This window comes from Mobula hypostoma, chromosome 12, assembly GCF_963921235.1.
Source record: "Mobula hypostoma chromosome 12, sMobHyp1.1, whole genome shotgun sequence".
NCBI classification, from domain to species: Eukaryota; Metazoa; Chordata; class Chondrichthyes; order Myliobatiformes; family Myliobatidae; genus Mobula; species Mobula hypostoma.
Window position 1 is genome coordinate 94,082,149 of NC_086108.1, and position 26,900 is coordinate 94,109,048.

Genomic DNA, 26,900 nt, shown 5'->3' on the forward strand with positions numbered 1-26,900 from the left:
CCAAGTAGCTGGTTAGAAATGAGGAATAGGTACAGGATCTCCTGGGTTTTGGGCTCTCTTTCAAGGACTCTTTAACTCATGTTTTTGAAATACATTGCTTATTTATTATTATTATTATTTCTGTATTTGCACATTGGATGTGTGTTCCATTTTTGTGTGCAGTTTCTCGTTAATTCTATTGCGTTTCTTTATATTTACTGTGAATGCCAGCAAGAAAATGAATCTCGGGGTAGTATATGGTGACATATATGTACTTTGTAAATAAACTTACGTTAACCTCTCTGCACGTTGAGCTGTCGATCCAGGGACAGAGACAATAGGATGAGGAAGGAGTTATTGAGGCCCTGGTGCAGGAAATTCACTGTTCTCCACATAACGCTGCTTGGAGTATCTCAGTATCTTGCACTCTGTATCTGCCTGGCATTCTGTGACTGGATTCCCTAATGCTGGACACTTCTTCTCAATAGCATGTTTAAAAATAATCTTGATTCTGAGGAAAATTCGGCCCCATTTAAAGAGAAATGACATCCAGTGGGAGTATTTTTGAAACATGGAGTATTTTTCTTTGAGATTGTACAAAGCGAAAATTGTTTTATAAAACCTTAGTGGTTCTGCGTTTAAATCCTCATACATTAGTGTTCTGGAGATTCGTAACTACGTTCAGATTTATTAACACTCAGCATCTAAGGCCATCTTCTTGGCCCTTCGGTTACTCATCCAAGTACAGTTAATTAGGCCCTCAGTTAAGTTTCTTATTTGGGACAACTTTTAAAGAACAAAAACTACTCAAGAAAATTGCCAGGATTCCCTTCATTTATTTGGGATACGTTGCCACTTTATTGGGGCATGAGACTGTTGCTGAACAGGTTCTAACTAGTCTTAGTCACACGCACTTGTGACTTCACACCATGCTTAGAGTGAACAGTTTTTAAATAGAGTCGGTTGTGTGTGTACGTGTTTAAAAAAAAGTGATTTTTGCCACTGATAGTTGGTGAGCAATAAACAGTAAGATGATTCAGAACTGTTTTGCTCACTGCAGTTTCAAGCATTTAGGCTTGGAGATACCAGAAATGGCCAGGAGTGAACATGAAATGATTTCACTACTTCAACAAGTTAGGAACTACGAAGAATTTGAAGGTATCGACAATCATCTTGAATGGTACCATAAAAATGAAGATTTGGAGGATGCAGTTGTTGAGAGTATTGTATGAAGGCTGTCCATTATCTGTACTAGGTGTCTGTATTGATTCTGTTCATTGCATACACTGGATGAATTTCTCTGTCGATAACTGTTAGGAACTAATATACTGCATTATAGTACTATAGTATTATTGGTAGTGTTCTAGTTTGTTCTGAATTTCATTTAAATACAGAATTTGTTACTCAGTTAAAAATATATAAAAAAGTCAAACTATTTCCATGAAACTTGCCAATTACAGCATCTGCTTAATTGGGCCACAATGTACTGGTCCCAGTGCATCCCAATTAACAGGAATCTACTGTACATTTCAAATGTGATGAGGCCCTTGCGCAGGATGAGAAAGAGAGAGATAGAAGTTAGCCTATGAAAGATTGACACAATTTCACTATTCTCACAATAATACTTAAGGGTTATATACTGGTAATACCTACCAGCTTGAAAGAAAAGATTATTGCTGAACTTCATATTGAGGATGCAGGAATAGTCAGAGTTACAAGAAATGTTTGCCTACTGGCACAAAGTTTCTTCAATGATGCTGAATAATTGGTAAGTAATACAGTATTTATTAAAATTGTAGTTGCAAGCAGCTCAAAAGCTTATCTGTAGTCATAGCCCCTTTAGTACTTTCAGAGTCCATATAACTTTTTGTGATTGCTGGAAATGGTGATTGGTACTAATCAATAATCATGTAGATTATATTTGCACTTCTATTCAGCCGGCACAGTAGTGTAATGGTTAGCGTCATGATATTAAAGTTCCAGCGACCTGGGTTCAGTACTGCCGCTGTCTGTAAGAAGTTTGTACTTTCTTCCTGTGACCACATGGGTTAACTCCGGGTGCCCCATTTTCCTCCCACATTCTAAAGCTACATGTCAGTAGGTCAGTTGGTCAAGTAAGTGTAATCGGGTGGCGCGTGCTCATAAACTGGAAGGCCTCATTACTGTGTTGTATCTATAAATAAGCTTTAAACGAAGATGGATTGTTTTGCTTGGGTTCACGTCACATGACTGAATGTGCTCTAGATGGCTTGTGATCCATTTGTATGTCACAGCTTGGAATGAATAGATCATGGCACCCAGTTCCGACTGACGGTTCAAAGTACACTTATTATCAAAGTGTGCAACATTGTACAACCTTGGGGTTTGACACCTATCAGGCAGCCACAAAACAAAGAAACCAAAAAGAACCCATATTAAAAAAAAGACCATCAAACATCCAAATGTGCAGAGAAAAAAATAACACACCATGCCCTTAAAAAAAGAAGCCATTAGAGAAGATCATCAAACACCCAATGTGTAGAGAAAAAGTTCTTGCAAACTTTATGAAATGGAGTGGCATCAAATATGACCTTGCCTCCCCATGACATCAAATGGCATGGATGATGCATCATTCAGAGTAACTTAAGCTCACAAAGTTGCAGAGTTATCTGAAACTCGACTTGAACCATCCTCTTACTAATCACCTGGTGAAATAGAGTACAGTTCCCGTCCAGCTGCCGAGCTCCTGGTGACGCACTTCAATTCTGATCAACCAAATCTGCTTTCTGTAATTGAAGCTGTTGGATGAAAACTACCTGCGACATAACAAGGTGGAATGCAAGTTCGAGCAAAACAAATGTAAACATTCTTGGCCCAACTAGCAATTTGAGCTCTCGCAAGTAGGGGGTTGGGGGGACACAGGAAGGGAGATAGAGTTTGCAAAACCAACATTGAATTGAAACTGGTGTTGAAATCTGAAACTCTTCAGGTAAATCAATTGATCTCTTGCTAGAGATGAATCAAGTCAGCATGGACAACTCTCCATTATGACGTCGTATGTGGGTTGTATCCACAGCAGGTTTCAACTCATGAAGAACTAAACCCCAAGTTCAAGTCCAGGGAATTATTTTAAAAAACCTGTAAATTGTTGCTTGCAACAATTTGTAGACTTTCGTTGAATGTGAATGTTGATAAATGTTGCCTTTTTAAAAAAAATGCAGAGTATGGTGGATGAAGATGCTTAATATAACTTTGAGTAAATAGAATTCTTTCTGTATCTATGCGATGTTCCTACATGGAAACAATGTAATGTTGTCAAAGACAGACTGGAACATTTAGTTTGCACCATTAGGTTTGAGACTCAACATTGGAGCAGTTTGTACAGTCCTGTAAACCTCCTACAGGAAAAATCCGATAATCCACTATTCTGTAATTGCACTCCCTTGAAACTTGCCAGTTTTGCTGAAAATTGATTGTTCTGCTATGTAATATTTTTAAAGTGAATTAAAAGTGTTGAAATATTAGTTAGAATCACATTCATTAACCTGAAAAGAACATGTTAGTGCGACACCACGAAGGTTCAAAGTACCTATCTGTCACCACATACAGCCTTTAGATCATTTTCAGTAGAACAAAGAAATGCAACAGAATTGATGAGAACTACACACAAAGACATACAAACAACCAAGTGTAAAGGAAAACAAACTGCAAGTTAAAAAAATATAAGTAAGTAAATAAACAATATTGAGAACCTGAATTCTAGGAAGTGAGTCCATAGGTCATGGAATCCATTCAGAGTTGAGGTGAAGTTGTTCAAGTTGGTGCGGGAATATGCTGGTTGTAGGGTAATGCTGTAACTGTTCCTGAACCTGGTGCTGTGTGACCTGAGGCTCCAGTACCTGCATCCTGATGGCAGCAGCGAGAAGAGAGCACGTTCTGGGTGGTGGGGTACTCGATGAATGTTGCTTTCTTGTGGCAGCATTCCTCGAAGATGTGCTCAATGGTGGGGAGAGATTCTCCTGTGACGGTCTGGGCTGTATCCACCACTTTTTGTAGGCTTTTCCGTTCCTGGCCACTGGTGTTTCATACCAGGCTGTGATGCAACCAATTAGGATACTCTCCACTGTGCACCTTTGGAAGTTTGTCAAAGTTTTAGATGACGTGCTGAATCTGTGCAAACTTCTGAGACAGTGGAGGCATTGCTGTCATTCTTTGTGATGGCACTATTGTACTGGTCCGAGGATAGATGTTCTGATAGATAACACCAAGGAGTTTAAAGTTACCTACCCTCCCCACTTCCGATCTTCTAAGGAGGACTGGCTCATGGCTGTCCGGTTTCTTCCTCCTGTAGTCAACGACCGGCTCTTTACTTTTGCTGATGCTGAGTGAGAGGTTGTTGAGGGACCATTCAACCAAGGTTTTCAATCTCCCTTCTATATGTCAGTCCCAACCATGCTGGATTAACATAAACACAGGATGCAGGAAATTTTGAGCAGCATAGACAACTGCAAAAAAAACTGAGCAGGTCAAGCAGCACCTATCGAGTGGAATAAACAGTCGACGTTCCAGACGAAGGGTTCAAAATGTGGATTGATTCTTCCCCTCCATAGATGCTCTTGAGTTCCTCCTTCATTTTGTGTGTGATGCCAGATTGACAGTTTTAGCGAATACAATATATCCCCTCAGAAAGATTCTATTGTACCTTCACGATGCTCATGAGAACATTGAGGTGGGTGTGAGGAGAAGAAGACCATTGTCTCAGCAGTAGGTGAGGATGAAAAAGTATCGGTGTAAGTCTGGGGTCAAATAGGATGCTTTGATTGTAAAGAGTCTGGTTCAGTCTGAGAAGATGGTCAGGAGACGGATGGCATTGATGTCTAGAGAATGGGCTTAGACAGAGGAAGAAACTGATGCTTTTGATCTGGACTGAGTTTAGCTGGGGGAAGTTTGAGGCCCAGTCAAGACCGGATGCTGAAGAAACAATATGACAGTGCAGAGGCTGTGGAAGGATTAAGGGAGACAGTGACAAGGTCACCGGGGCTCAAGTATCGAGTAACCTGTGTCTGAAGGTGGTGTGGCCGGGAGGCAGAAGCCAGTCGGAATATAGGGATAAGTTACTGCATTGGTCAATGCCTTAAATAATTGCTGGCACCTGTGCTGAGTTTCCAAGTGGATCACTATTAGATGGCAAGGTGTTGTGAAGATCTGTCTCTTCATCTTACCGTGAGTTGAGTGTAGGGTAAGGAAAAAATGTAGCCACTTCTTCCCTTTGCCCTGGAGGGATGTCTGTGCAGCAGATTTGTTGTTGAACTTGCGCATAACCTTCAGTTACCCCTCGACTCTGTAGTCAGTGATCACTGCCAGCATCTTGAGATGCTCAAGGTACAAGAAGGTAGTTTGAGAAATGCTGATATACAGATGGGTGTCCTTATAAACCGGTCACTGAAAGGAAACCTACAGTGTAGAAGGTATGTATAGTGCATCATAAAGTCTGAATGGTACAGTGAGGCCATTTGGCCCACTGTGCCTGTGCCTACCACTATGCTCATCCCATTTGTCTGTATTAATTCCACATCTTTCAGTCATTCAATTACCTGTCAAACAGCCTTTTAAATGTTGTTCTTGCCTCATCATTTCACCTGGTAGTACCATAGAAAACATACACAGCCGAGCATTTTAGAGAGTGTCTGAAAGTAGTTTAAGGTGAGAGGGAGGACATTTTAAAGAGGATCCATGGGGTAACTCTCTTTGTGAAAAAGTTACCCCATGGATCCTCTTTAAAATGTCCTCCCTCTCACCTTAAACTACTTTCAGACACTCTCTAAAATGCTCGGCTGTGTATGTTTTCTATGGTGATATGATAGGAGATATTTTATGTGCTTCCTATGATCAGAATCAGAATCAAGTTTATTATCACTGGCATGTGCCTCCTGGCCTCTTTAGCTCCTGAAAAACAGCCCCAGCCTATTCAATCTCTCCCAATAACTCAAGCCCTCCAATTCGGGTAACATCATTATGATATTTTATGAACTATCTTAACTTAATTACTTCCTTCCCATAGTGTGGTCAGCAGAACTGCACACTGCTGGTCTTCATTGCAAGAGCATTTGGGTGCAGGAGCAACAGTGCCCTAGCACAATTACACAGGGTCTTCATAAAACCACTGCTAATGTACTGTGCATAGTTTTGTTCTAGTTGCCTAAAAAATATATACTTGCCATTTGAGGGGGTGTGTAAAAGTTTGGCGCAGGAGATTGGGTTGACTGGCTGATTTCACTTGACAAACTCGTAGAGTATGCAGAGTATCATAAAGGCTGAAGTGCCACATCCAAGCTAGTCCCAATTGCCAGCACTTGGCTCATAACCATCTAAAATCTGTGTACCTCTCCAATTGCCTTTTAAAAGTTGTCATTGTGCCATTAGTGATATAAAACCAAAAATTAATTGACTTTAAATTACTTCCACCAATGTTCAAATAGATGTTTTTGAAATTCTGAAATATATTTTTCTCCCATATGATTTTCTGGCAATACAAGAAAATTGGTCAGATTCTCAATCCCAAATGTCTTTCACCTTATTCTGATTGCTGTGACTCCTCATTATAGAATCCCCATGGCCCCTGTCTTCCCCGCCCCCCCACCTTTCTTTTTGGTCTTTACACACAAAAGTGGAATTGAGAGAGGGAAACATCAGTCATGATATTGAATAGGTGAACCGGCTTGATGGGCCAAATGGCCTTTTCCTGCTCCTGTTTGGGATCAGTAGATTGCTCAAGTGTCAATTGGGACAATCCAGGCCTGTCTGGCCCCTGATTCATCTTTACGTGTCCAGTGTTCAGTTGCGGGGAAGTACCCTGGAGCTGATGAGCTGTGTGTTCAGTTTGGTGCTAATTTGCTGCAACTGAAATTAAGGAGTAAAAAAGTTAATAGAGCATAATACAACATACATTCTTCTATTCTGGCTCACCATTCCGCATTTCCTGGTGGGCTCCCATGATGTAGTGACAACCCAATCTTAAAATGAAACAGCTCATTTTGAGCAGTTTAAAATATGTGAGTAACAAAATTGTCAGTGCACCCTCTACTAACAAACTGTATGAGAAATATAATTTCCTTAATTACTAATTCTTTTGGGAATATTCTACTCTAATTAGTTCCTGTTCATAAAATGCCATGCCCTACCCATCATAGACACTACAAAAGTCATATTCCAATGCATCAAGAATACTACTTAAATAGTAATTATGTTTTAGATTCATCCTTTGTTACTTCCCACAGTGGAAATTTAATACCCTAATTACTAATGCTCATGGGACTTCATTCTGTCTATTAGGAATATTGCTTTCTAATTACTCACCACACAGGAATATGATCCCTAATTACTAAGTGCCCCTTGAATTTAATGACATGATTAGTTACTGAACTAGAAACATCATAATCCCTGCTTATTATCTGCACTAGAAATACTAACACTTTAACTTTCTGCTCATCTCAAAAGAAATATCATCGATACTCACCCACACTTGGAACAAATTCTGGAATTACACACACACACACACACACACACACACACACACACACACACACACACACCCCTAATCAGTGACTGCACTCACAATTTCACCCTTGGAATTAATGGAACTGGGCATTTCCTCTGAAATTGCAATGTTCGAGGAATTGATTCAGTGTGTTTTTTTCCTGCTTGCCCTGAATAAGTGGTGATGCAGCAGCTCAGATTGACAATGCTATCTAATCGGAGTTCATTGATTAAAGGCAACGGCTGTGCAAGCAACCCGAGAAATGTCAAACTTCCACTGTTAAATCCTGTTATTTCCAACTATTCAGATCTAAATTGCATTGTGCATAGTTCAATATGATTCATCATCACTGAGTTTTTGTAGAGTTAATTACTTGTACCTTTGAAAGGACCTTCATAATCTGTACAAGAAGGTACAGGAGGCTTGGGTCCTACAGCACCAGGTTCAGGAACAGTTATTACCCTCAGCCATCAGGCTCCTGACCAGGCTGGATAACTTCCCTCACCCAAACTCTGAACTGGTTCCACAACCTATGGACTTCCTTTCAAGGACTCGATAATAAATGTTCTCAATATTACCTACCTATTATTATTTGTGTTTTTTTTGTGTATTAGTGGTTTGTCTTTTGCGGATTGGTTGTTTGTTAGTCTTCGTGTGTAGTTTTTCATTGATTCTGTTGGTTTTTTTGTTCTACTGTGAATGTTTGTAAGAAAATGAACCTCAGGGTTGTATATGTGACATATATGTACTTTGATAATACATTTACTTTGAACTTTGAACAATTTTATTTCCTCAAACACCAACCCCTGTCTGCATCCTCTACCCCAACATTTATTTCCATGGGCTGTTGGTTGGTAATCAGTTCCAGTGGCACTACGGCCCAGACCCAGAATCATAATCGGGTTTAATATCAATCACATGCATCATGACATGTGTTGTTTTGCGGAGGCAGTGCATTTATTTGTTTGTTTATTTTGTGATACAGCATGGAGGAGATCCTTCTGGTCCTTTGAGCTGCACAACCCCACAACCCCACAAGCCCGATAAGCACTAATATATATAATAAGTAGTGCAGAAAGAGAGAGAAAAAGAACTGCAGTAGAATTCATGGGTTCAACGCCCATTCAGAAATTTAGTGGCAGATGGGAAGAAACTGTTCCTGCATCATTGAGTGTGTGCTTTCAGGTTCCTGTACCTCCTTCCTGATGGTGGTAATGAGTAGGGGGCATGCCTGGGTGATGGGGATCTTTAATGATGTACGCTGCCTTTTTGAGGCATTGCTCCTTGAAGATGGCCTGGATACTATGGAGGCTAGTGCCCATGATGGAGCTGACTGAGTTTACAACTCTCTGCAGCTTTTTCTGATCCCGTGCTGTGGCCCCTCCATACCAGATGGTGATGCAACCAGTTAGAATGCTCTACATGGTACGTCTGTAGAAAGTTGTGAACGTTATAGATGACATACCAAGTCTTATCAAATTCCTAATGAAATATAGCCACTGTCGTGCCTTCTTGCATCAATATGTTGGGCCCAGGATAGATCCTCAGAGATGTTGATACGCAGGAACATGAAACTGCTCATCCTTTCCACTGTTGATCCATCGATGAGCACTGCTGTGTGTTCCCCTTACTGAAGTCTACAATCTTACTGACATTGAGTGTTAGCTTGTCGCTGTAGCGTAACTCAACCAGCTGATCTATCTCGCTCCCGTACGTCACCTCGTCACCATCCGAAATTCTGCCAACAATAGTTGTGTCATCAGCAAATTTATCGACGGTGTTTGAACTGTGCCTAGCCACACAGTCATGGGTGTAGAGAGAGTAGAGCAGTGGGTTAAGCACACACCCTTGGTGCACCAGCGGGGAAGAGCTGTTACTTCCGATCCGCACAGACTGGTCTCCTGTCGAGGAAGTCAAGAATCCAGTTGCAGAGGGAGGTAGAGAGAGCCAGGTTTTCGAGCTTGTTGATTAGAACTGAGGGTATAATTGTGTTAAACACTGAGCTGTTGTCAATAACAGCAGCCTGACATAGTATTGTCCAGGCGATCCAAGGCCAGGTGGAGAACCAGTGAGATTCCATGCACAGTAGACCTATTGTAGTAATAGGCAAATTACAGTGGGTCCAAGTCCCTGCTTATGCACGGGTTGAATCTAGCCATGACCAACCTCTCAAAACACTTCACCACAGTAGATGTGAGGGCCACTGGGTGATGGTCACTGAGGCAGCTCACTCTGCTCTTCTTGAACACTGGTATGATTGTTGCCCTTCTGAAGTGGGTGAAAACCTCAGACTGCCTCAGTGAGATATTGAAGACGTCCTTGAGTATTCCCACCAGTTGGTTGGCACAGATTTTTCGGAAACCTACCAGGCACACCAAGAAGTGCTTGATGCCTTTTGAGGGCACACCCTCTTGAAAGAAGTTCTGACGTCAGCCTCTGAGACAGAGATCATGGGGGGTCACCAGAAGCTGCAAGGTGTACATAGGTGTAGTATTACTTTCCCATCAAAGCATGCGTTAAATACATTGAGCTCATCCAGGAGTGAAGTATCACAGCCATTCATGATGTTAGGTCTCGTTTTGTAGGAAGTAATGTCCTGCGAGCTCTGCCAGAGCTGAAGTGCACAAATCGGAATTGCTTTTATCGCTCTTAGAGTAGCCATTCGTAGGTGGTACCTGGACGACTTGTACAGTTCTGGATCACCGGTCTTGATAATGCACACTTACTTTTATCATGCACTTTGAATGCCACAGATCTACCCTCAGCAGGCTGTGAATCTCCTGGTTTTGGTATGTCCAGCATGTTCTCAAAGGCACACACTCATCCCCACAGCTCTTGATGAAGCCGGTGACAACGGTGGTGTATTAGTTCAGATTTGAAGATGTATTCCTGAATATTGTCAAAGCGCCATTGAACAGGATGGTGTCAGTATGTCGTATCACCATCTCAGTACCTGGATGGTGTCAGTATGCCGTACCATCTCAGTACCTGGATGGTGTCAGTATGTCGTATCACCATCTCAGTCCCTGGATGGTGTCAGTATGCCGTACCATCTCAGTACCTGGATGGTGTCAGTATGCTGTATCACCATCTCAGTACCTGGATGGTGTCAGTATGTCGTATCACCATCTCAGTCCCTGGATGGTGTCAGTATGCCGTATCACCATCTCAGTCTCTGGATGGTGTCAGTATGCCGTACCATCTCAGTACCTGGATGGTGTCAGTATGCTGTATCACCGTCTCAGCACTTGGATGGTGTCAGTATGCCGTATCACCGTCTCAGCACCTGGATGGTGTCAGTATGTCGTATCACCGTCTCTGCACCTGGATGGTGTCAGTATGTCGTATCACCGTCTCAGCACTTGGATGGTGTCAGTATGCTGTATCACCGTCTCTGTACCTGGATGGTGTCAGTATGCTGTATCACCGTCTCTGTACCTGGATGGTGTCAGTATGCCGTATCACCGTCTCAGCACCTGGATGGTGTCAGTATGCTGTATCACCATCTCTGTACCTGGATGGTGTCAGTATGCTGTATCACCATCTCAGCATAGCTCCACTTGTGCTAGCAGTGTGATGTTCCACAGCAAATTGGTGCAGAGAGCCAGTATGCCCCTCCATGACCCAAAAGCCCAGGTGCCAACTGTTGCTGTGCTAACAGTAGGTTAATTTAGACTTGGACCCACGTACATCGTGCTCCACAGTACCCTACAAACTTGCTAAACCTAACAAGTTAGGATGTTATTCCCTGGAGCATAAGAGAATGAGGGGAGATTTGAAGGAGGTGTAGGGCACTCCTTCCCTCCACTCGCCTGCTGGTCGCCCCTGGGCAAGGTGTAGCATCTGTTTAGCCACTCGTTCAGGGTCATGTGAAGCCACGGGAGCAGGTGGTGGATGGTCGTATGAGCAGCTGGTGCATATCGTAACTCCTGGTTATGCGACCACAGACGCCAGACGGACGATCTCTGAAGAGTATTGATTATGGCTGGGGTCGCCCGTCTTGTAAAGACAGTGCTCAGAAGAAGGCAATGGTGAACCACTTCTGTGGAAAAATTTGCCAAGAGCAATCACGGTTAAAGACCGTAATCGCCCATGTCATACGATGTGGCACACGATGGTGCAGAATTATGAGCAGTAAAGACAGGGTGAATGCAAGCAGGCTTTTTTTCCACTGAGGTTGGGCAAAACTAAAACTAGAGGTCATGGGTTAAAGGTGAAATGTTTAAGGGGGACATTAGAGGGAACTTCACTCGGGGTGGAACAAGCTGCCAGCAGAAGTCATAGATATGGTTTTGATTTCAACATTTAATAGAATTTTCCATTACTACATGGATGGGAGGTGTTTGGAGGGACGTGGTGCAGATGCAGGTCGATGGGTCTCAGTGGAATAATGGATGGGCTGAAGGCCTGTATCAGTACTGTTGTGTTCTATGACTCTAAACACTTGGTGAGGGCTACAGAATCCTTGGGAAGATTTCAAATGTAATGTAAGCTGAAAATAAACTAGATGTCAAATAGTGCCAGCAGTTTACTTTCTAATCTGTTTACTTTTGATGGCTTGCCGGGAACTCTGTTGATGAGGTTATCTGTTATATTTAATTGCTGTCAGAATTTCACCTGATTGATTCCATAGTGTTAATAAATCCACGGCCTGGCTTTGAAGTCAAGTTATAGAGGTCAAACTGCAACTTATCTGAACAGTAAACGGCGAGATGTAACTGCTTGCGGTAATTTTGAAGAGAGCTGTAAATGTCATTTGATAGAGTTTGGACTGGAGCTGATGTGAAAGATGGAAATGGTGACTCGTGCTGGGGTGGTGGAGAGGGCTGATGCCTCGGTATTTAAATTGTACTGATAGAAGCTGCCAACTACTTCCTGTTGTGAAGATTCAAGTTTAGCTTTACAGAGGGTGCAGAGGTTTACCAGGAAACTGCCTGGATTAGACAGCGTGATTTATGAAGACAGATTGAGCAAGCTCGGGCTTTTCTCCTTGGAGTGAAGGACGATGATAGGTGAGTTGATAGAGGTGTACCAGATGATAAGAGGCACAGATCAAGTGGACAGCCAGAGACCACTTCGCAGGGCAGAAATGGCTGATACCAGGGTGCAGAATATTAATGTTATTGGAGGGACGTATAAGGGGTGATGGCAGAGTTAAGTTCTTTATACTGAGAGTGGTGAGTGCTGTTATGTATTTAATATTTCAGTAACCTTGTATATATGGTTGGTTAAGCATTCTTCTTTGTTTAGGTAATTCATTACAGATTATATGTATAAATACGTGAATTACGTACGTCATGATGCTGATACATGATACCCGTGCCTCACTTAAAGTTAAAACACAAGGTCAGACTCACAGTTCAGACTCCCGTATCTTCCTTTGAACTGGTTTAATGTTTTGATGTTACAAAACATAACAAGTGCATGGCAGTGGGGCTGATAGAGGCAGATATATTAGGGGGACTAAAGAAACTCTTACATAGGTATATGGATAATAGAAAAATGGAGGGCTGTAGAGGAGGGTAGGATTAGATTGATCTCAGAGTAGGTTAAAAGGTCGGCACAACATTTTATTTGTCACATATGCATTGCAACGTTGAAACATACATTGAAATGCGTCTTTTGTGTCAGTGACCAACACAGTGTAACGATGTGCTCAGAGGAAACCCACGCAGTTACGGGGAAAATGTACAAACCCCTTATAGGCAGAGGTGGGAATTTGAACCCTGATCAGTGATCGCTGGCTCAGACTGCTACACTCCCATACTGACTATCACTTATTGTGCTGCCTACCCACCACTTACTGTGCCAATGCAAGTTCATTGGCTTGTAGCTAACTATTTCAACTAAGGATTGGGAATATTCACGCAACATCATTACCAGGTCTTAGGCTGTCCAGTGGGATTGAGTATGCCTAGCTTCCAGTTGTGCTTTCTGAAGTGATTGAGGAAACCAGTAACCTCCTCCATGGACGGATGGATACTTTGTGAGGTGGTGGCCATAAAACCCATTCCCCTGCACTGGAAACACGTTTGTTGCTGGAATCTGTACTATTGTCTAAATTGCGTATTTGTTGATGCCTGAGCTGGAGTCGGTGATTGTGAACTGGAACGAAGGTGTGCTGCCTTATTCACTGTCCTCTTGCCTGGCCAGGTAACAGTTGTAGTGCATCTGAAGTGAAAAAGTTTTAAAGTCAAGTTTATATGTACAGGAATCTTCCATTGTCTCGTGCAGATACAGGGCATATTTCCTTCTTACCATTGGTGCAGTGACCACAAGACTGCAGCCTGTTCTGCAAACCTTTGCTCTAGCCGGCCTCACTGGTAGAATGACCGTGGCTGGAGCAGGGTCTAATAATGACCCCACTCCCCTGTGACTGATGCAAATTAACTTTATTCGAACCCACTTACAGCACTCAACCCCTGATAAAGTGTCCACTCAAAGAATGTGATCAGTGCAGGCCGAAAGCCAAATTCATTGATTGGCAGCACAACATTAACAAAATTGCCAGCAGTGCGCAGGGCTGAAGTAATTGCCCATCACAATCTTCAACCTGTTTTCAAAAAGTATCCAACTTGTTTTCCTATGTTATGCCAGAATTTCAAATGATATGTGGTTTGATAAGGAACTGGCTGGAGTCAACCGTCCGTGCAGGATGTGTGTGTGTGTGTGTGTGTGTGTGTGAGGGAGACTAAGAAGCGGGCAGGAAAAATCATTGTGGACACTACCCCCCCTGCAAACTGCCTTTTCCAAAAGGTCCCTTCACACTATCTTAAAAGTTTCTTTCCCCAGACAGTTAATCTGATCAACCATTCTAGTTACCCCCCCCAACCCCTCTATCTATTACCTCAGTCACTACAGAGCACTATAAACACCTTAAACCACTTACAGTGCTGTTTCCATTGTAAGTGCATCCTAGTATTTATGAACATTCCATATCTGTACTTTAACCTATTTTTACATTTTTTAATTCTTTATAAATGTTGAATGTTGTTGCCCTTTGTTGCATATTGCTCCAAAATACCAGAATGAATTCCTAAAACATGTAAATGTATATGCTGAGCAAAGTTGATTCTTGTTGACTCTCTAGTCCGAATCTATTCTAGTACATGCCAGTGTTAACGAGCAATGAAAATAATGAGCAGCCGGCAAAATATATTGTCCCTAGGGCAGCATGCTTTTCACACTGCATGTGTACGTGGGTGTGTGAAATTGCACTTTAACTTTGCTGTTTATAACAAGCTCATTCTGTTGACATATTGTATTTCTGTAATTACCATTTCTCCTGCAAACTGGCTGGGACTTCTCAGAGTAAGTCTGGGCTTCACCCAAAAAAGCCCTAAATCACTCGAGGTTGAAATGTAACAGGTACTGCAACTGCCTTGTACAACCTGATCCTCATACCTGAATTCATTGATGCTGTTGGTTTTTAGTCGAACCATCTATCCCTCGTAAAGTTTTTGAACCATAGATTCATGTGCCACGGCCATATGCACTGGTATTTAGGGCAGCAATGAAGGTCCTCCATCTCTGTCAGTGTTCAGGGCTTCCTTCGTCATGTCAGTAGCTGCCTCTTGGTTTTCACTACTGTCAGTCATGCAACTGTTGGGCAGAGACTCAGGAATACTGTCACACTCAGATGTAGAAGGATTCTCCATTGCTGTTTCTTTAACAGTTTTGTTCAACCAGTCAGGGTTGTTAGCCCTGAGCCTGGAGGACCAGTGGACCACTCTGTTCTCTACCCTTTGACCCGTTTGGTATGGGCGACCTTACCAAGAGCCAAAGCACAAGGCCCCATCTCCAGCCCTCATAGTTCTCTGGATCATTGAGGCACGCAAGCCTCCAAAACCCAACAAGGTTGTGGTCCTTTTGGAGGATAGATTCATTAAACCATAGGAACAACCATCTTCCCACTGAGCTTTCACTGCCCACCAAGCACTCCTTTACACTAATCCTACACCAATTCCATTTTATTCTTCCCTCATTAGTCTCGGGGACAGCCAGAGACTTATTCCCAGGGCAGAAATTGCTATCCGAGGGGGCATAATTTTAAGGTGATTGGAGGAAAGTAGGAAGGGGATGACAGAGGTAAGTTTTTTTTTACCCAAAGTGGTGGGTGCATCAAACCTGCTGCCGGGGGTGGTGGTAGACGCAGATATTTTAATTCATTTATTTATTATTTTGAGATTGCACGGAACAGGCCCTTCTGGCCCAATCAGCAACCCTAGCCTAATCACAGGACCATTTACACTAACCAATTAGCCTACTAGCCGGTACGTCTTTGGACTGTGGGAGGAAACTGGAGCACCAGGAGGAAACCCACATGGTCAAGGGGAGAACGTACAAACTCCTTAGAGATGGCACCAGAACTAAGCTCTGAACACTAATAGACAATAGGTGCAGGAGTAGGCTATTCAGCCCTTCGAGCCAGCACCACCATTCACTGTGATCATGGCTGATCATCCACAATCAGTACCCCGTTCCTGCCTTCTCCCCATATCCCTTGACTCTGCTACCTTTAAGAGCTCTACCTAACTCTTTCTTGAAAGCATCCAGAGAATTGGCCTCCACTGCCCTCTGAGGCAGAGCATTCCACAGATCCACAACTCTCTGGGTGAAAAAGTTTTTCCTCAACTCCATTCTAAATGGTCTACCCCTTATTCTTAAACTGTGGCCTCTGGTTCTTGACTCCCCCAGCATCAGGAACATGTTTCCAGCCTCTAGCGTGTCCAATCCCTTAATAATCTTATATGTTTCAATCAGATCCCCTCTCATCCTTCTAAATTCCGGTGTATACAAGCCCAGTCGCTCCAATCTTTCAACAGTCCCGCCATCCCGGGAATCAACCTTGTGAACCTATACTGTACACCCTCAATAGCAAGAATGTCCTTCCTCAAATTTGCAGACCAAAACTGCACACAGTACTCCAGGTGTGGTCTCACCAGGGCTCTGTACAACTGCAGAAGGACCTCTTTGCTCCTATACTCAACTCCCCTTGTTATGAAGGCCAATATGCCATTAGCTTTCTTCACTGCCTGCTGTACCTGCATGCTTACTTTCAGTGACTGATGAACAAGGACACCTAGATCTCGTTGTACTTCCACTTTTCCTAACTTGACTTCATTCAGATAGTAATCTGCCTTCCTGTTCTTGCCACCAAAGTGGATAACCTCACATTTATCCACATTAAACTGCATCTGCCCACTCACCCAACCTGTCCAAGTCACCCTGCATTCTCATAACACCCTCCTCACATTTCACACTGCCACCCAGCTTTGTGTCATCTGCAAATTTGCTAATGTTACTTTGAATCGCTTGATCTAAATCATTAATGTATATTGTAAATAGCTGCGGTCCCAGCACCGAGCCTTGTGGTACCCCACTAGTCACCGCCTGCCATTCTGAAAGGGACCCGTTAATCGCTACTCTTTGTTTCCTGTCTGCCAACCAATTTTCTATCCATGTCAGCACCCTACCCCCAATACTATGTGCTCTAATTTTGCCCACTGATCCCCTACGTGGAACCTTATCAAAGGCTTTCTGAAAGTCCAGGTACACTACATTCACTGGCTCTCCCTTGTCCGTTTTTGTAGTTACATCCTCAAAAAATTCCAGCAGATTAGTCAAACATGATTTCCCCTTCGCAAATCCACGCTGACTCGGACCAATCCTCTTACTGCTATCCAAATATGCCGCTATTTCATCTTTTATAATTGACTCCAGCATCTTCCCCACCACTGATGTCAGGCTAACTGGTCTATAATTCCCTGCTTTCTCTCTCCCTCCTTTCTTAAAAAGTGGGATAACATTAGCTACCCTCCAATCCGCAGGAATTGATCCTGAATCTACAGAACATTGGAAAATGATTACCAACGATTTCTAGAGTCACCTCCTTAAGTACCCTGGGATGCAGACCATCAGGCCTTGGGGATTTATCAGTCTTCAGTCACGTCAGTCTATCCAACACCATTTTCTGCCTAATGTGAACTTCCTTCAGTTCCTCCGTTACCCTAGGTCCTCTGGCCACTATTACACCTGGGAGATTGTGTCTTCCCCAGTGAAGACAGATCCAAAGTACCTGCCATTTTCCTTGTTCCCCATATTAATTTCACCTGTTTCTGTCTTCAAGGGCCCAACTTTGGTCTTACCTAATTTTTTCCTCTTCACATACCTAAAGAAGCTTTTACCATCCTCCTTTATATTCTTGGCTAGCTTACCTACGTACCTCATCTTTTCTCCCCGTATTAGTTATCTTCTGTTGCTCTTTAAAAGTTTCCCAATCCTCTGGCTTCCTGCTCATCTTTGCTATGTTATACTCCTCTTTTATTTTTATACTGCTCCAAGGCCCCCTACTCTTGCAACTATAAAGATTAGATTAGCTTCATTTACCACATGTACGTCGGAACAGTGAAAGTGAAATGCGTCAAATCAAATCAATCAGGATTCTGCGGTCAGCCTGCAAGTGTCGAGTGATTGAGCTAACCACTATGCTACCGTGCTGTACAACCTGTCATTCGAGATGCTGTCATGAGTGAAAGCACCTCAACATTTACCCTCCAAAGAGTTTGCTTCTGCGGTAATATAATTCCTCATTTTTCCATTACATTATACTCGCACTGTTGAATGTGCAATGTAAATATTTTTATATGATGCTGCAAAATGCACGCCCTGCTTTATCTCGACCATTCTCTGCTGTTGCTAAACCCAGCTCCAAAGTCCAAATGAAGACAATACTGGGTCACTAGATTACTTCCGGGACAAACTCCATTGGATTATTTTTAAAGATCTTTGAAATGAAATGTTAACTCACTCTCTCCATCCAGATGCTGCATGCCCTGTGTATCTCTGGCATTTTGGTTTGAATTTAAATTGCCAGAATCAGTAGTATTTTGCTCTGGCATGTTGAAGAGAATGAGTTATGCTACAAATGAGATCTTGCAAAGTGTCCTTTATCTGCTACATCTGCAGCATACTACCACCCACACATGGACCCCCTCCAATTCAACTACTGACATAACCGATCGACAAATGACACAATAGCCACTGCTCTACACACTGTCCTTGCATATCCTGGACAAGAAGGATACTTATGTGAGAATACTGATCTTGGTCTACAGTTCAGCATTCAACGCTATGATTCCCTCTAGGCTTGACAAGAAGCTCAGAGACCTCAGCCTTCACCCAGCCGTCTGTAGGTAGATCCTGGACTTCCTGTCAGATCGCTGGAGGGTGGTAAGAGTGAGCTCCCTCGCCTCTGACCCTCCACACAGGAGCCCTCTAGGGCTGTGTCCTAAGCCCCTCCTTATACTCTCTGTACCACTATTACTATGTCGCCACCCACAGCTCCAATTTGCTAATTAAATTTGCAGATGATACCACGTCTCAAATAATAATGAGGCAGCCTACTGAGGAGAAGTCATCACCCTGACACAGTGGTGTCAAGAAAACAAACTCTTCCTCAATGTCGCAAAAACAAAGGAGCTTCTTTGTGGACTACAGGAGGAACAAAGACTGGCTAACCCCTATTGACACCAATGGATCTGGGGTTGAGAGGGTAAACAGCTTTAAGTTCCTCAGCATCCACATCACCGAGGACCTCACGTGGTCTGTACATACCGGCTGTGCGGTGAAAAAAGCACAACAGCAGCTCTTTCACCTCAGACGGTTGAAGAAGTTTGGTATGGGTCCCCAAATCCTAAGGACTTTCTACAGGGGCATAGTTGAGAGCGTCCTGACTGGCTGCATCACTGCCTGGTGTGGGAACTGTACTTCCCTCAATCACAGGACTCTGCAGAGAGTGGTGCGGACAGCCCAGCTCATCTGTAGATGTGAACTTCCCACTATTCAGGATATTTACAGAAACAGGTGCATACAAAGGGCCCGTAGGATCACTGGGGATCCAAGCCATCCCAGCCACAATCTATTCCAGCTGCTACCATCCGAGAAACGGTACTGTAGCATAAAAGCGAGGACCAACAGGCTCCGGGACAGCTTCTTCCACCAGGCCATCAGACTGATTAATTCACGCTGACAAAATTGCATTTCTAAGATATATTGACTGTTCTGTTGTATCTCTTACTATACATGCTATTTATTACAAATTACTATAATTTGCACATTCAGAGATAGAACATAGAATAGTACAGCACAGTACAGGCCCTTCGGCCCACAATGTTGTGCTGACCCTCAAACACTGCCTCCTATATAACCCCCCACCTTAAATTCCTCCATATACCTGTCTAGTAGTCTCTTAAACTTCACTAGTATATCTGCCTCCACCACTGACTCAGGCAGTGCATTCCACACACCAACCACTCTCTGAGTGAAAAACCTTCCTCTAATATCCCCCTTGAACTTCCCACCCCTTAACTTAAAGCCATGTCCTCTTGTATTGAGCAGTGGTGCCCTGGGGAAGAGGCGCTGGCTATCCACTGTATCTATTCCTCTTAATATCTTGTATATCTCTGTCAAGCCTCCTCTCATCCACCTTCTCTCCAAAGAGAAAAGCCCTAGCTCCTTTAATCTCTGATCATAATGCATACTCTCTAAACCAGGCAGCATCCTGGTAAATCTCCTCTGTACCCTTTCCAATGCTTCCACATCCTTCCTACAGTGAGGCGACCAGAACTGGACACAGTACTCCAAGTGTGGCCTAACCAGAGTTTTATAGAGCTGCATCATTACATCACAACTCTTAAACTCTATCCCTCGACTTATGAAAACTAACACCCCATAAGCTTTCTTAACTACCCTATCTACCTGTGAGGCAACTTTCAGGGATCTGTGGACATGTACCCCCAGATCCCTCTGCTCCTCCACACTACCAAGTATCCTGCCATTTACTTTGTACTCTGCCTTGGAGTTTGCCCTTCCAAACTGTACCACATCACACTTTTCCAGGTTGAACTCCATCTGCCACTTCTCAGCCCACTTCTGCAACCTATCAATGTCTCCCTGCAACTTCGACAATCCTCTACACTATCTACACCACCACCAACCTTTGTGTCATCTGCAAACTTGCCAACCCGCCCTTCTACCCCCACATCCAGGTCGTTAATAAAAATCACGAAAAGTAGAAGTCCCAGAACCAATCCTTGTAAGACACAAGTAGTCACAACCCTCCAGTCCGAATGTACTCCCTCCACCACCACCCTCTGCCTTCTGCAGGCAAGCCAATTCTGAATCCACCTGGCCAAACTTCCCTGGATCCCATGCCCTCTGACTTTCTGATTAAGCCTACCGTGTGGAACCTTGTCAAGTGCCTTACTAAAATCCATGTAGATCACATCCACTGTGTAATCACAGATGTAACAGTCGATGTTTCAGGTCAAGACATTTCTTCAGGACTGTAAACAATGGGGAAGAGACCAAGGGGAAGGGAAGGAGGCCAGCTGGAAGGTGATAGATGTAACAAAGATTTTTTATTCCTCATGAAAGAAAGAAAGTCAATTCAATTCAGTCAAACTGCACTGTAAACTTGTGAAATTTATTGGTGCCCAAAAAATTCCTTTTACCGTGACTTACTAATGAATTCCATTGATAGATTCATTGTACTAAATGCTCCTAGTAGTCATAGTTTTCACTATAATATATACAGTCAGTAAATGTTGATGAATGACCTTCAAGTGCCAGCAAAGGGACTTAAGTACCAAGACATGGCACTGTAGATGAGGGAATCATTAATGTAAGTGCTGAAAATTCCCAGCAGGTCAGGCAGCATCTATGGAGAGGGAAACAAGCTGAAGCCTGTACTGTACATCAAGAGGATTTGGAGATGTAGTGGGCATTAAGGTATGAAAGAAGTGAGGAGAGGAGGAAAGAGCAGAAGGCAATGCCTGTGGCAGGATAGAAGAGTAGAGGGGTTAAATGAAGAAGAAAATGGGGCAATACATTCCTAACCTGTTATCTGAACACAAGAAATTCTGCAGAAACTGGAAATCCAAAGCAACCAACATGCACACACGCACATACACACACGCGCACACACGCACACGCGCACACGCACACACGCGCACACACGCACACGCACACGCGCGCACACACACGCGCACACACACGTGCGCACACGCACACGCGCACACACGCACGCGCACACACACATACACACACACACACGCGTGCACACACACACACACACACACACACGCGCACACACGCACACACATGCAACACTGGAGCAGGTCAGGCAGCATCTATGGAAATGAATAAACAGTTGATGTTTCAGGTTAAGACACTTCTTCAGGACTGTAAGGGAACGGGGAAGAGACCAGGGGAAGGGCAGAAGGCTAGCTGGAAGGTGATGGGTGAAGCCATGTGGGTGGGAAAGGTAAAGGGCTGGAGAAGAAGGAATGTGATAGGATAGGAGAGGAGAGTAGACCATAGGAGAAAGGGAAGGAGGAGGGGACCCAACGGGAGGTGAGAAGAGGTAAGAGGCCAGAGTGGGGAGTAGAAGAAGGGATGGGGAGAGAAACATTTTTTTAACTAGAAGGAGAAATTGATGTTCATGCCATCAGGTTGGAGGCTACCCAAACAGAATATAAGGTGTTGCTCCTCCACCTTGTGGGTGGTCTCACCTTGGCACAAGAGGCCATCCTCAGGGTAGAAAAGCAACACTTTATATTCCATCTGGGTAGCCTCCAACCTGACGGCGTGAATCTGTTATCTAAACTGCTATAACCAGAGGGAACATCAGGAAAATCAAACCCCATCCTGCTCCCAGATGACATTTACACACATGCATTCATATATTTTTAAATGCATAAAATTAAATATTTTGGAATGGGGAAAATATTTTTGCATTATCCCCATTGCAAAATAGGAACACTCTGGGCCATCAATGTTCAGCCATCTGATAGGCTACTCAGTTTAACTGGTGCTTTGATTATGCGACTCAGAAAGGTGAGAATCGTTTTGTGAGTTGGGACAAGATGCTGATGGGGTGATTCTAATTAATCTGGCCTCAGCCTCATTGAGTATCCACCTGCTTAGATTGGTATTAACCTGTGAAGTGGGAGAGTACAATGACTGAACAGGGCTTGTGGCATTTTCCCGCTTGCTTGGCAATAAAGTAACCTGGTGGGCAGCTAGTACAGCTGCCACCTCTCAGCCCTAGTGGTTCAGGTTCAATCCTGATCTCCTGATCTCCCTGCAGTAGAGCTGCTTCCCCTCAGCTCCAGAGGCCCGAGGTCGATCCTGCCCTCCTGTGTGGGGCTAAACACCATTTCACTGAAGCAGAGCTGCTGTCCCTCAGCCCAGTGGTGCAGGTTCAACCCTGTCCTTTGTGGGGTTGAACAAGTTCTCCCTGTGACTGTGTGAGTTTTCTCTGGATGCTCTCGTTTCCTCCCATGTCCCAAAGGCCTGTGAATGGGTGGTTTAACACTCAGTTTGTTGGGGTGTGTGTGGTAGAATTGATGAGAGTGGAGGGAGAATGGGTTGCAGGAAAACTCAGTGGGGGATAGGAACGCTGAAGTTGGCATAAACCTCAAACACGAGGAATTCTGCGGATGCTGGAAATTCAAGCAACACACATCAAAGTTGCTGGTGAACGCAGCAACTTTGATGTGTGTTGTTGGCATAAACCTGATGGGTTGAGTGATCTCCTTGTAAGGGAACTTCCTGGAGAAATTAGTGGGGGGATGGAAATTATCAGAGTTGATATAAGAAAGGGTTGAGAGCTCCAAGCCCCCAGGAGTGACCTGTTCTGATCCAACTATGTAGGTGCCATGTCCAAGAGAGCTCACCAAGCCTCTATTTCCTCCATCGATAAAAGAAATCTGGTACGTTCCCTTTGACCATCGCCAGTTGTTATTGTAGAGGGCATTGTGTCTCAATGCATCAGGACTTGGAACAGCAGTTACTCTGCTCGAGAGTGCAAGAAACTACAGGGAGCTGAGGACGCAGCACAGCACATCGTGGAAACCAGCCTCTCCTCCGTGAACTCTGTCTATGTGTCTCACCGCCACAGTAAGAAACATAATCACAGATATGCTCTCTTCTATCCCTTCCCACCAGGCAGAAGATACAAACGCCTGCATTCATGTATCACCAGGCTCAAGGACAGCTTCAGCCCTGCTGTTGTTAGACTGTCGAATGGTTCCCTAAGATAAGATGGACTTTTGACTTCGCAATCTACCTTGTTATGTCTGTTTGCTCTGTAACTGTAACATTTTATTCTGCATTCTGTTTTTGTTTTCCCTTGTACTACCTCAATGCACTGATGTGATGAATTGATCGGTATGGTTGGCATGCAAAATAAAATTTTCCACTGTACCTCAGTACACATGACAATAAACCAATTTTACCAATGTATACTAATTTAAATTTGAGATAATCTTGTGATAGATCGGCTATTTGAGGAGATGTTGCAATATTAACCTCACACTCAGCAACAGCAAGACCAAGGAATTAATTGTGGACTTCAGAAAGAGAAAGTCAGGTGAACACACACCAATCCTGTAGGTGGAAAGGGTGAGCAGTTTTAAGTTCCTGGGTGTCAACATCTCAGAGGATCTATCCTGGGTCCAACATGCATCAAGAAGGTGGCTCTGCTTCATTACAAATCGGAGAAGTTATGTCATCAAAGACTCTTGCAAATTTCTATAGATGTACAACAGAGAGCATTCTGACAAGTTGCATCTCAGCCTGGTATAGAACCTCCAATGTACAGGATCACAAAAGGCTTCAGGGGTTTGTAGATTCATCCAGCTCCATTACAGGTACAGTATAACTCCCTTCGCCATCAAGGACATCTTAAAGAGGCAGTGCCTCAAAAAGGCAACATCTATCATTATGGACCCTCACCAGCTGACACATGTCTTCTTCACGTTTCTACCGTCGGAGAGGAGGTACAGGACCTACATTCAACTTGAGAACAGCTCCTTGTCCTCCACCACCAGATTTCTAAACAATTTGTGATCCCGATCCCATAAACACTACCTTGTTAGTTACTTTAATTTGCACTGTTTATTTCTGAACTCAGGGCAGCATCCATCATTAAGGACCCTCACCACCTGGGACGTGTTTCTACTCATTACTACCATCAGGGAACCTAAAGACCCACACTCAACGTTTTAGGACAAACTTCTTCCCCTCCACCATCAGATTTCTGACTAGTCCACGAACCCATAAACACTACCATACCTCACTACTTTGTTTTCTTAATGCATTATTTATTTTTATATATATTTCTTATTGTAACATAGAAATTTTTTACATATTTCATTCTACTGCTGCCTCAAAACAACAAATTATATGATGTGTCATTGCTAATAAATTTGATTTTGATTCAATGGGCTAAGTGATCTCTTCACACTTGGCAAGGAGATATAGAAAATACAGACATTAATATGTCTGTGCCTAACTGATTGTGATCTATGTGAGTTATTGTGTTCTTTTCTCTGGAACAGGATTAGGCCATTCATTCGTTCCAGCCTATTCTACCACACTGTTAGGTCATGGCTGATCCACTAGGCTGCTATAGGGACACGTCCCCTAAAACCTTTATCTGACAGCTTTAATATGCCAGCTGATAAATCTGCGTCAAATGTGTCTCCTGGTGTGAATGTCATGGAGACATTTGCATTTGGTACTTATCTAGTGAAATGGACGAAAGTGCCCTTGAGCACGTAACTGCATCTACCTGTTGGAGCAGGCTTGGGTTAAGACAGGCATGCAGAGACTGCAGTAACCCTCTCTAGCAATTTTCGATGAATTGTACGCATCAGTAGCAGTGTTATTGACGGCTTTCTGGTTAGCCCGAGGGGGGAAGTGGGGAACTTACAGCTGGAACATCTCAGTAAATGTTACCCTGATCTATAGGTCTTCGTTGCCAGTTGTTGCTTTTCTTTTAAACAACTTTTGAGGTGTGTTTGCATTAATTTCAAGAGTGCAGCTCTGCTTTGTGTCGCCAGCAAACAAGATGTAAATACGTGAAAATTCTAAAGCAAATCTTTTGGTTAATATGCTGTCAGTTTGAATCCCTGCCCTTTTAAATTCCTTAAATTAACCCATTATTTACTAAATTCCCACATTGATTTTCCATTTCTAGCATTCCCATGCCCTTCTCCCCATCTCCAACATCCAACACCCCTGGGAGTGTTCTTTCCTATTCTGGTCTCTTATCTAAAAAGGAAAAGAAACCCGGATATGAAAGGTTTAGAGCAGGGGTTCCCAAACTTGTTTATGCCATGGACTAATACCATTAAGCAAGGGGTCCGTGGACCCCGGGTTGGAAATCCTTGGTTTAGAGAGATGTTGTACTAGCTGAGATGGAGCTCTGTGTCAGTATAGATGTGTTAGGCCAAAAGACCCGTTTCCATGGTGCTATATACTGGGAGTAGAAGTGCAGCCAGGTGATCAAGCTTGCCAAAGAAAGACTAGGGCTGGCACGGTAAGCATTCTTGATGGTGGTGTAACAGTGATCAAGTGTGTTGACTCTGCTTCTGCAGGTGACATGTTGGTCAGGGACTTATTCAAACTAGCCTGGTTGAGGTCCCCTGCGATGACCGGGAAGGCATCAGGGTGCACTGTGTCATGGCTGTTGATCATGGTGCTCCACTCCTTCAGTGTCAGCTTGACATTTGCCAAGGGTACCGTGACGATTTGACAGACTGATATTTTGGCCTAAATACAAGAAGGTACATTAGCTAGAAGACAGCTATTGCATGGGGACTTAATGCATGTGTGCACAGATTTGCATGCACTCTCACTCACACTTGCATGGAGATTTGTATACAAACTCTTGCCCACGGCTTCCTCTTCCTCTGCTCCCTCCCTTTGATCCCTGTTCCTTCAGATATCGCCTTCCTCTCCTGACGAGGAATACAAGTAATTCATTCCTGACTTTGTCTGGGCCACATTTCTGTCACGGAATCCAGCTAGCTTACTAGCTTTGTTAGTGATATCAATATAGATATACACAGAGGTGATATAAAGGGCATTGACTGGTTGCAGAGCTGGGCTGAGGAATGGCAGATGGCGTTCAGTCAGAAAAATGTGAAGTGATTCATTTTGGAGGGTCAAACCTGAAGGCAGAGTACATGGGTAATGGAAGAATTGTTAGCTGTGTGGAGCAACAATGGGATCTTGAGGCCTGAGTCCGTAGATCCCTCAACATTGCCACACAAGTTGATAGGGTAATTTGTATGGTGTGTTGGGCTTCATTAGTCAGGGAATTGAGTTCAAGAACCACAAGGTAATGTTGCTTCTCGATAAAACCCTGGTTACACCAGACTTGGTGTATTGTGTTCAGTTCTGGTCACCATATTATAGGAAGAATGTGGAATCTTTAGAGAGATTTGCCAGGATGTGGCCTGGATTAGAGAACATGTCTTATGAGGATAGGCTGCGAAAGTTAGAGCTTTTCATCTTGGAGCAAAGGAAGGTGAGAGGCGACTTGATAGAGGTG

The 26,900-nt window shown here is 43.6% G+C and overlaps 1 protein-coding gene across 8 annotated transcripts in view; it reads left to right on the forward strand.

The window, feature by feature from the left end:
• Positions 1-26,900, forward strand: part of bcar3 (BCAR3 adaptor protein, NSP family member) — a 215,145-nt gene that overhangs the window by 48,183 nt on the left and 140,062 nt on the right. The window contains exon 1 of one of the 8 annotated variants that reach the window (XM_063064631.1): positions 11,010-12,507. The exons of the other annotated variants lie outside the window; for them this stretch is intronic. The gene's annotated coding sequence lies outside the window, so the exon portion shown is untranslated. Of the gene's footprint in view, positions 1-11,009; positions 12,508-26,900 lie in introns of those variants that run through there. 8 annotated transcript variants of the gene reach the window in all.